The sequence below is a fragment of the Arachis ipaensis genome, chromosome B02 (genome assembly GCF_000816755.2).
Source record: "Arachis ipaensis cultivar K30076 chromosome B02, Araip1.1, whole genome shotgun sequence".
NCBI classification, from domain to species: domain Eukaryota; kingdom Viridiplantae; phylum Streptophyta; class Magnoliopsida; order Fabales; family Fabaceae; genus Arachis; species Arachis ipaensis.
The window spans coordinates 4,070,220-4,080,534 of record NC_029786.2 but is presented as its reverse complement, the minus strand read 5'-3'; the positions used below and the strand labels follow the sequence as shown (position 1 = coordinate 4,080,534).

The window sequence follows — 10,315 nt, the reverse complement described above, 5'->3', positions numbered from 1 at the left end:
CTCAACACAATAAAGTAGAGCAGAGGAACAAGGACAACCAAATAAACACAGACATAACTAGAAAGCTAGTATCCGTTGTCATCTCCGACATTGCCATCAACAACCAAACGGATCGACCCCACACCATTCCTTGTAACTCAAGCATGACATGATCTTTACTCCTTCAACACTTGTCTCTATCTGTTGGAAGACTCTGTTATTCTGCTCCAACCAGATGTTCCAAATAACCGCACAAAATCCAATTAGTCATTTTTTTCTCAGACTTCTCACATGTAGCTTCGATCCAGCTCTCATAGAACTCTTTAGTGGTTCCCGGGATGGCCCAAACTCTATCAGAATACGTCAGCCATGCACACCACACCTGCCACGTGAAGTCAAAAAAATAAAACAAATGTAGCTCAACACAATAAAGTAGAGCAGAGGAACAAGGACAACCAAATAAACACAGACATAACTAGAAAGCTAGTATCCGTTGTCATCTCCGACATTGCCATCAACAACCAAACGGATCGACCCCACACCATTCCTTGTAACTCAAGAACGACATGATCTTTACTCCTTCAACACTTGTCTCTATCTGTTGGAAGACTCTGTTATTCTGCTCCAACCAGATGTTCCAAATAACCGCACAAAATCCAATTAGTCATTTTTTTCTCAGACTTCTCACATGTAGCTTCGATCCAGCTCTCATAGAACTCTTTAGTGGTTCCCGGGATGGCCCAAACTCTATCAGAATACGTCAGCCATGCACACCACACCTGCCACGTGAAGTCAAAGGCAAAAAATAAATGATGAACAAACTCTATGTCCTTTTTACACAATACACAAATATTGTCATGATGATTAATAATGCAAGTCTACTCAACCTCTCTTTCGTATTTATCCTGCCTACTAGCACAATTATTTATCAAAAACGGTTGAGAACAATGACCAAAATAAATATTCTAGTTTTAGTTAAAAATTACAGGAACCCAAGCAAAATAATATATTTTCATAAAAACTAAAAGCTTAGTTAAGCCTAAAATATTTCATACAAGACTTTTTTTTTAATTCTTAAAGGATGAACAAAACAAGATCCTTGAGCAGTATTAAATTCTCTATGCAATCAAAACCTGGGAATTTTTTAAACTACAAAATCCAATCAAAAATCGAATTAATCTATAGTAACATTCAGAACAATTCAAACTTAACATATTATTCATAGTTTCAGTCTTAAATAATAATGCAAAATTATATAAAGGATAAAAGTTTCGTAGCTAAAAACATGAATTGTACTCAAAACAAAGCAATTAAAACAGAATCATTAGACAAAGACACTACACATAAAAATAATGCTTTTATTTCCCTTTCTTCTCTTCATATTTGATCTTGATTGCATCTCCTCCATCTTCTTCATCATCATCATCATTCTGGTCTTGCATATCTATCTGCAAAAATTCAAGAGTACACTACCAGCTACTAGAGATGATATATGAAATAATAAATATACCACAAACAAGTAAGTGCATGTATGTAAGGATTTTCAACGCTTAAATAGTCAAAATCGTCTCTGAAGTCTGAAAAATTAATCACTCTCTAAATAGGTTTTTGAAAAATTTTTTAAATTAAATTTGTCTTTTAAACATTTTAAATTAGTCACATTAATCTTTCCGTCACTTTCATTGCTGACGGCGTCAAAATTTGCTATTGTGACACATTAAGTATGAATAAAGTTTTAGAAATTTAAAACTTGTGAATGATAAATTTGATTAAAAAATCTTTTAGAGACTAATTTAAAAAATAAATAATCTTTTAGAGATAAATTTGACCATTTACTCAATTTTCATTAGAAATTTTCATGCAAATATAAATAAAGCATTAGAAATTGAATAAACTAACCTCGCAATGTGGGATATGAGCAATTTTTTTCAAATTCAGACCTGTCTTCCTGTTATACCTTGCACTTAGTATAGGACAATCTTCTATCTCTAAGAATTGAAGATTATGAAATTGATCCAAGTTGTTGGGAAGAAATGACAAGAGTCTACAAGAAATGTATTGAAGTTCTTCAAGAGAATTACTTGGAAAGCATGTGGGAAATGATTCCATTCTTCCTCCCCATATTCTCAAATAGCGCAATTTAGTAGCTCTGTAAAGCCAATCAGATAAAGCTTCCAACTTGAATGATCCATTAATCACAAGCACTTGAAGGTTCAAACTATAGGCTGCCACATTTTTCTTTTTTTCTTCTTCTTCGCCTTCGAAATTCACCAGTTCAGTACACCAATGAATCACTAGCTTCTTTAAAGCAGTTAACCGACCAACAGCACTTGGTACATACACTAACTTTGTACAATACCAAAGAAACAAGAATTTGAGTTGTCGAAAGTGTCCTATGTTCATGGAGGACAAACTTGTAACTTTGACAGTTAGAAAAAAATATTGAAGGCTGATGAGATTTTTCATGTTTGTTGGAAGCTCTTGAAGGTTGTAACATTTAGGAAGGTTCAAACATTGTAGATTTTGCAAGTCACAAATGGAATTAGGGAGTGTTTTTAAACTACTACAACCTTTTAGATTGAGGTATCTCAAGTGTTTCTTCATCTTGGCAAAACAATTATCAGGCAATGAGGTGAATTTCATCTCTTCTAAGTTGAAAACCTTTAGATAGTTGAATTTGTCAGAGGCCAATTCCTCCATGGATGCTTCTTCTTGTTTCCCCAGCTGCACAATGCTTCTAGCTTTGCTTGACTCCTTCATTGTTAATTTTGCAAGTTCATGCACAAGATCATGCATTTTGAGCCTTTTAAATGTCATTGAATTTTTCAAATTAAAGGAGTAGGAAGAAGCATCAATTTGAAGCAAAGAAGCTGAAACTAGCTTATTAATATACAGCTCTCCAATGTCTTCTGCATCTTCGTCTTCGCGTGTAGGTTGAAGGAGTCCATGCGCCATCCAAAACATAATCAACTCAATAACCACAAATGGATAATCTTTTGGGAAACAAGAGCAATATGAAAAACATTGCTTTAGTTCTGGTGGCAAGTAATTATAGCTCAATCTCAATGATGGCAAAATAGTACTATTTTCTTGATCTAACTCCCACACCTCACTATCACTTATTTTTTTTTCCACTCATTTTCATCATGGGATTTTGATCTAAGAAGGCAACCTAAGATTACTATTGCTAAGGGTATTCCATTACATTTTTTAACAACATTTTTTCCAATTTTCTTAAGCCTTGGGTATTCCTCTGCTTCCTTCTCTGCTTATTGGAATGAAAATTTCACAAATAGTTTCCAACACTCACCTTTGTCAAATGGTTTCAACTCAAATTGAAGATTGCTTCCCATAATAGAGGCAACATTTTTGCTACGAGTAGTCACCATGATTTTGCTGCCTTTCGATTCTTTATCGCTGCTCGCTGTGAATAGGTAGTCTCTCAATACTTTCCATTCAGAGAGATTTTCATTCCAGACATCGTCTAGCACGAGCAGGAACCTCTTACCATGTAATTTCTGATCAAGAAGAGATTACAAAGCATCCAAACTAGAATTTTGTTCAACTCTACCTGGTTTTGAGGCAACTTCAACAATTTGGAATATTATCCTCTTAACAACAAATGAGTCAGACACACACACGCACATTAGTACATCAAAATTCTTTGACACTTCAATATCATCTATTTAAATGCCTGTGATTAAACGATTTTCTGTTGAGATTAATATGTTGTGTTTGTTATTTAATTGGTTGATTTCTAGATCTTTTGTGAAACGGATTGAATCCGTGACTTTTAGTTTCCTTTGATTTAAATACATAAGGAATGATCCTAAATGATGGATTTGGAAACGTTGATTTGAAATGTTGGTTTTGATTGAGTTGAGGTTGAAAGGAGGGGACTCGTGATGGGTGGCAAACTTCAGTTTTTAGGGGAGGTGCTATCGAAATTTTCTCAAGAATTTGAAAAAGTGTTGGTTATGGTGTTGAAAATGATTTTTTTTTTTAGTAACTTTAACAAAAGAGATGTGTTTCGAATGCTTTTATAGATTATTAAAGAAGATCAGATTCTTATGATTTTGTTAACTTGTTATTTCAAACTCATTTGATTTCTAAAAACGAAGAGGGTTTTGATTAATTAGTCAAAGACTTTAAAACAGCAAGTTATATATAAATTTGAGGGTTTGGGAATAAGAAAGTAAGTCTGGAGGTTATGCTTGGTGTTGAGCTGTGATTAGTGGTAATTGGCTTGATAGAGAGAGAGAGGATAAGGATGGAGTATAATTAAGGCATGGTGATGATTTTTGGTTGATTATAGCGATGTGGGATGATGACTATGATTAATGATGACGGTGATATTATTGATGACATGATTTTAGATTTAATAAGAAGTGAGTTGATGAGATGATGAAAGTAATGAACGAGGCTGTTGGTCAGCGTTGGACGAATGATCGAGATCCTCGGAGATAAAGGAATTAGAGCGCGGCAACGGAAGCGCACTGAGTAAAAAGACCTTGGAACTACTATGCATTGAATATAAAGGCAGAGTACGCTCATGTACTCGTGGTGGCGGATGGAATTTTCGAGGGTGAAAATTTCTATTAGGGGGTAGAATGTAAAACCCGGTCAAACCGTAATTAATTAAATAATAAATTAAATAGGAGCGAATATGGTTAGAAAATTTAGCAATCAGAATTTGATAATTTAAAAATGCGCACTAAAAATTTGACCGGCAGTATCGACTGCGATCTGTCCGGTACTGTGGCTGAGAAAATTAATTAGAAGTGAATGATTTTAAGAAATAAGAATTTATAACTTGGGAAGATAAAAATATTTAAAATACGATTTAAAACTCTAATCTTAAAGGTTTTGGACCAAAATTGGGCCAACGAATTAAACCAAGTGAACCAGGTCTAAGTGGGTCCAAGACCAAGACCCAACATATATAAACATTAGTTATGAGTATTTCAGCTCATTAACCCTAAAGAAAGGGTGTGGGGCGCTGAAATGGAGAAGAGAGGAAGAAGAGAGAAAATCCTAACTTCATCAAACTTTAAATCACCATAACTTTCTCTTCGAAACTCTGATTGACGAGCCGTTTGCAGCCACACGTCGCTCTTCTCATTCTCTACAATTCTATCGAAGTTTTATGGTGAGAACTCACTGTCCTCTGCCCAGTTTTTTTCCTCCTTAAATTCAAGTTTGGTTATGGGTGTTGACTAATTTTATGATTTTGGTTATTTAGGAGTGCTCTAGTATGAGCCATTGGTGAGTTCCATCAACCAATTTTGTGGGTTACGGTAAGGAACCCTCTAACCCTTGTGATTTATCAATTTCATAAACCCTAAGTTGATTATAACTGTGAAAATTGATTATGTAAGAGTATTGGGTGATTTTGGTGCACAATTGGAAGATTGATATTGCTTGTGGGGCTTTGGTGAGGCTTGGAGTTAAGGGTTGGTGAAGACTCTCAAGAAGAAGCTCAATTATTTTGGCTACAAGAGGTACGGTTTAAGTTTTATTTAAGTACCGTATGATGTGATGATAATTCCTAGGTTAGATGCCCCTAGGATTAAGTTTGGATTGTATAAATGGTTGGTACTAATATGTATAGTTGATATGTAAGGTAAATTAATGATTGGATTGAGAATTGTGTGAATTTGTATATTTGGTGTGTTGAGAATTTGACGAATTGGATAATGAATATTGGTTTGTGGAATATGCATTTAAATTGTGAATTTGGGCCGGAGGCCGTAAATCTTGGGCCGGAGGCCGGAAAGAGGTAAGGAAGGTAAGTGATGTGTGTGTGGTGTGATGTCATATGAGATTGAATGGATATTGAATATTGAGTGTGTGAATAAATGGGAGGAATGTGGAATAATAAGAAATTAGGAATTTAGGAGTGGAAGGTGACGAAATTGAATTGAATTGTGTAGATGAGGTAGATTTGGTTTTGGTTGAGTGTAATTTTGTGAATGTGGTTGGATTGTGGTCATTTGGATGAGTGGAAATGAATTTGGCTTGTGAACATTGGAATAATTGGTGATTTCTATTTTTGGGTAAAAACTTATTTTTGACCAACTTCGCCGGTCCGTAACTCGGCTGTCGAAGTTAGGAATTCTTCAAAACTGAATTTTTATGAAAGTTCATTCAACGATCTTTCCAACGGTTCAGACATGGTTGAAAAAGGAATTTTGTAGAAGAAGTTATGTGTGGCGGAAGTTTGAGGTTTGAAAATGAAATTCTGCAGCTTTTTAAACTTAGTAAAATTTTTGGTAAAACGTAATCCGATGCGCACGCGTCACTCACAATTTTTACTCTCTCACGCGTGCGCCTGGCTGATGCGTACGCGTCGCTGTATTGATGCAGGTGCGTGGTATAAATTCCAGAGAGTTGTGATGGTAGCGTGCCGATTTTGTGCGAGGAGCACAAAACGCATCCATGCATATGCGTGGCTGATGCGCACGCGTCACCCTACCTCTCTACTTCCCACGCGTGCGCATGGGCAACGCTTATGTGTCACCTGCTTTTCTCCGCTACCCACGCGTGCGCGTGAGCGATGCGCACGCATGACCCTGTTTTCACCAAAAAAATATTTTTTGAGTTTTTAAAGCCGAATTTCAGACTTCTAAACCTCTATTTTCATCGTTTTAGTCCTAAATTTTTATAGTGTGCCTAGTAATGAAAAGAAGTTAGGACATGTGGTAACTTGTGGATGAAGTAAAGTGAGAATCAATGATGAATGGTGAGAAATGATGATTGTATGAGTTGCTGAGGATGATGGTGAAAGTGTTGTGTATGTTATGAGCCGGATGGCTGCGATAAGCATTGAATTATGGCTGAGTATGTATACGTATATGACTAATGATTAAATGATTATGATTGATTGAGGAAGCTTGAACATGTGGCGAGTATGCCAAAGATGCATATATGGTTAATAAATGAATATGGTAAATGAATAATGATGGAAAATGTTGAATGTGAATATGTTTGTGTTTTCTCTCTGGTTGTAAGGGTGACAGGGCACGAATTCCCTCTAATGGTAATAAGGCACAACAGAGAGACTGTGCCCAGGTAGTAGGCAGTGGCATTGTCCACTTGCTTCGGGTATGAGATGGGAAAGGAGAATTATGATAAATGAGTTTAATTATGAAGTTTTGAATGAATGTATGTCTGTGATACCTGGGTAGTAGCAAGGGTTGTGGTTCGTCCCGCTTGCTCCGGGTCATTGTTTGAGAATTGGTAATAATGAAGAGTGCTATGAATGAATGTGTATTTGTGATACCTGGGTAGTAGCAATGGTCGTGGTTTGTTCCGCTTGCTCCAGGTTAATGTTTGAGATTTGATAATAATGATGATTGATTTTAAACTGAATGAATGTATGTTTCGAGATCCTGGGCAGTAGCAAGAGTTGTGGTTCGACCCACTAGCTCCAGGTCAGAGATTGTGACGCCTGGGTAGTAGCCGCAGTAGTGGTGATTCCATTCGCTCCAGGTTGAGCTTTTAAACACCCGCCTGGATAGTAGCCGCAGTAGTGGTTGTTGCACTGGTTCTGGGTTAAACGGGTAGTAGCAAAGGGGTTGTAGCTCAAGCCCACTTGCTCCGCATGGGTGTTTCTGTCCATGGTTAGCTACCAGGACGTATCGGGTTGGCTATATAACCGACAGATGATATCATCAGTAATAGGACAGGCATACATCATTTGCATATGTTTGAATTGTTTGGGTTTGCCTATTTGTTTTGGATTGCTATATCATATATGCTGTGTTACCTGATTATGTGCTACTTGTTCTACTTGTACCTTAATGTGTATTACTTGCCTGTATTATTTGTGTTTGTACAACTGAGAGGTCCCTCATGCTGGTGTCGATTGACGCTGAGGACTGTTCTTGTTGAGATGGAGTAACTTAAAAATTTAAAATTTAATTTTTATTATTTAAAAAAATTCAATTTACGCACCCTCCAAAAGAAAGAATTTGACCAATGTGATATGAACAATCGGAAAAGTTAAAAAAAAATCTTTTATACCATAAAAAAATATAAAAAAGGAGTATAAAAAATTATGGACACATCATTTCTCACAAGTTCTACCTTGTATTTTTTTTAGGTCTTGAAATTATGCTGCACTTTTAATTTATGGTTGTATTATTCTATTAATTTTAAATTTTAATGCTAAATAAATTTTTTATTTTTGGTTGTATTTAATTTTTAAATATGGTAACTGTTGGGCTTTCTGACATATTTGTTCTAGATTTGATGTTTATTGTTTTTATAGTTATGATCAATTTATCTTTTTGGTATTATGTATTTACTATTTAATTTTTTTTAAATATTTTAAAAATATTAATATTTCAGTAATTTTAATAATTAATCTCAACTATATTTATATATTTTATAATCAATGGATAAAATTACTGAAACATCAATATTCTTAAAACATTTCTTAACTTATATTCGACAAAATTCCAAATATTAAGGTCAAGGCTAATATTTCAATTTGTTATGCTAGTATTTAATATGTTACATCATTATTTATCAAAAACGGATGAGAACAATAATGACCAAAATAAATCTTCTAGTTTTAGTTAAAAATGATAGGAACCCAACCAAAATAATATATTTTCATAAAAACTAAAAACTTAGTTAAGTCTAAAATATTTCATACAAGACTATTTTTTTTTAATTCTTAAAAAGGATGAACGAAATAAGATCCTTGAATAGTATTAAATTCTCTATGCAATTAAAACCTCGGAAATTTTTTAAACTACAAAATCCAATTAAAAATCGAGTTAATCTATAGTAACATTAAGAACAATTCAAACTTAAAATATTATTCATAGTTTCCAAACTCAACATACACACTCAAGCCTGAGGTGGCCAAATACATAGCTTTACTTCAGTCTTAAATAATAATGCAACATTATATAAAGGACAAAGTTTTGTAGCTAAAAACATGAATTGTACTCAAATCAAAGCAATTAAAACATAATCATTAGACAAAGACACTACACATAAAGATAATGCTTTTATTTCCTTTTATTCTCTTCATATTGATCTTGATTGCATCTCCTCCATCTTCATCTTTATCATTATGGTCTTGCCCATCAATCTGCAAAAATTCAAGAGTACACTCCTAGCTACAAGAGATGATATATGAAATAGTAAATATAGCCGTAAACAAGTAAGTGCGTGTAAGAATTGTCAATGATTAAATGATCAAATTCGTTTCTAAAAAAACATTTGTTCTCTAAATTGGTTTTTGAAATATTTTTTTAATCAAATTTGTCATTCAAAAAATTTAAGTTAGTCACATTAGTCTTTTTATCGTTTTCATTGCTGATAGCGTCAAAATTTACTTAAATGACACCGCAGTAGCTACATCATACACCTAACCGTCCTAATTAGGTCTAACATGATAAGTTTATCTAATCTAATTAGGACAATCATCTATCTCTGAGAATTGAAAATTATATATGAAATTGGTCCATGTTGTTGGGAAGAAATGACAAGAGTCTACAAGAAATGATATGAAGTTCTTTAAGAGAATCACTTGGAAAGCATGTGGGAAATGATTCCATTCTTCCTCCCCATATTCTCAAATAGCGCAATTTAGTAGCTCTGTAAAGTCAATCAGGTAAATCTTTCAACTTGAATGATCTATATTAATCTCAAGTACTTGAAAACTTTTAGATAGTTGAATTTGTCAGAGGCCAATTACTTCTTCATTCTTAATTTGCAAGTTCATGTACATGATTATGCATTTTGAGTCTTTTAAATGTCATTGAATTTTTCAAATTCAAGGAGTAGGAAGAACCGAAGAAGAATCAATTTGAAGCAAAGAAGCGAAACCAGCTTATTAATATACAACTCTCCAATATCTTCTAGTTAACAACAAAAATATTATTTAATTTATACACTAAAATTAATCATTATGTATTTTTCTATAGGTATATATATAGTTTAATTTATTTTTAATGTGTATTCTCACTATTCTGTATTTTAATGTCTATTTTATACTAGAAACTAATTTTAGTAGTTAATTTTAGTGTACACCTAACATAGTTGAATTAACAAATATATTAATATTAATTAATAGAATTTCAATAATCCTTTTGTTATTTTAATTATTTTTTGCCATATTTTATAAGTCTTTGATTTTCAAGCTACTAAAAGGTTAATAGATTTTATGAAGCTTAGATCAGAAGTTCTTGTGATCATTTATATATAAATATATATTTTGTTGTCCTAAATTGAAGAAATCCAAACACTCCTATTAAATTTTAGTGAATCAAAAGAAAAGTAATTACAAGAACTAAAGCAAAATAACATGTATTTTATA

At 33.7% G+C, this 10,315-nt stretch overlaps 1 pseudogene; it reads right to left on the bottom strand.

Moving 5' to 3' along the window:
* On the bottom strand, window positions 1,338–4,507 carry LOC107626656 (annotated as a pseudogene).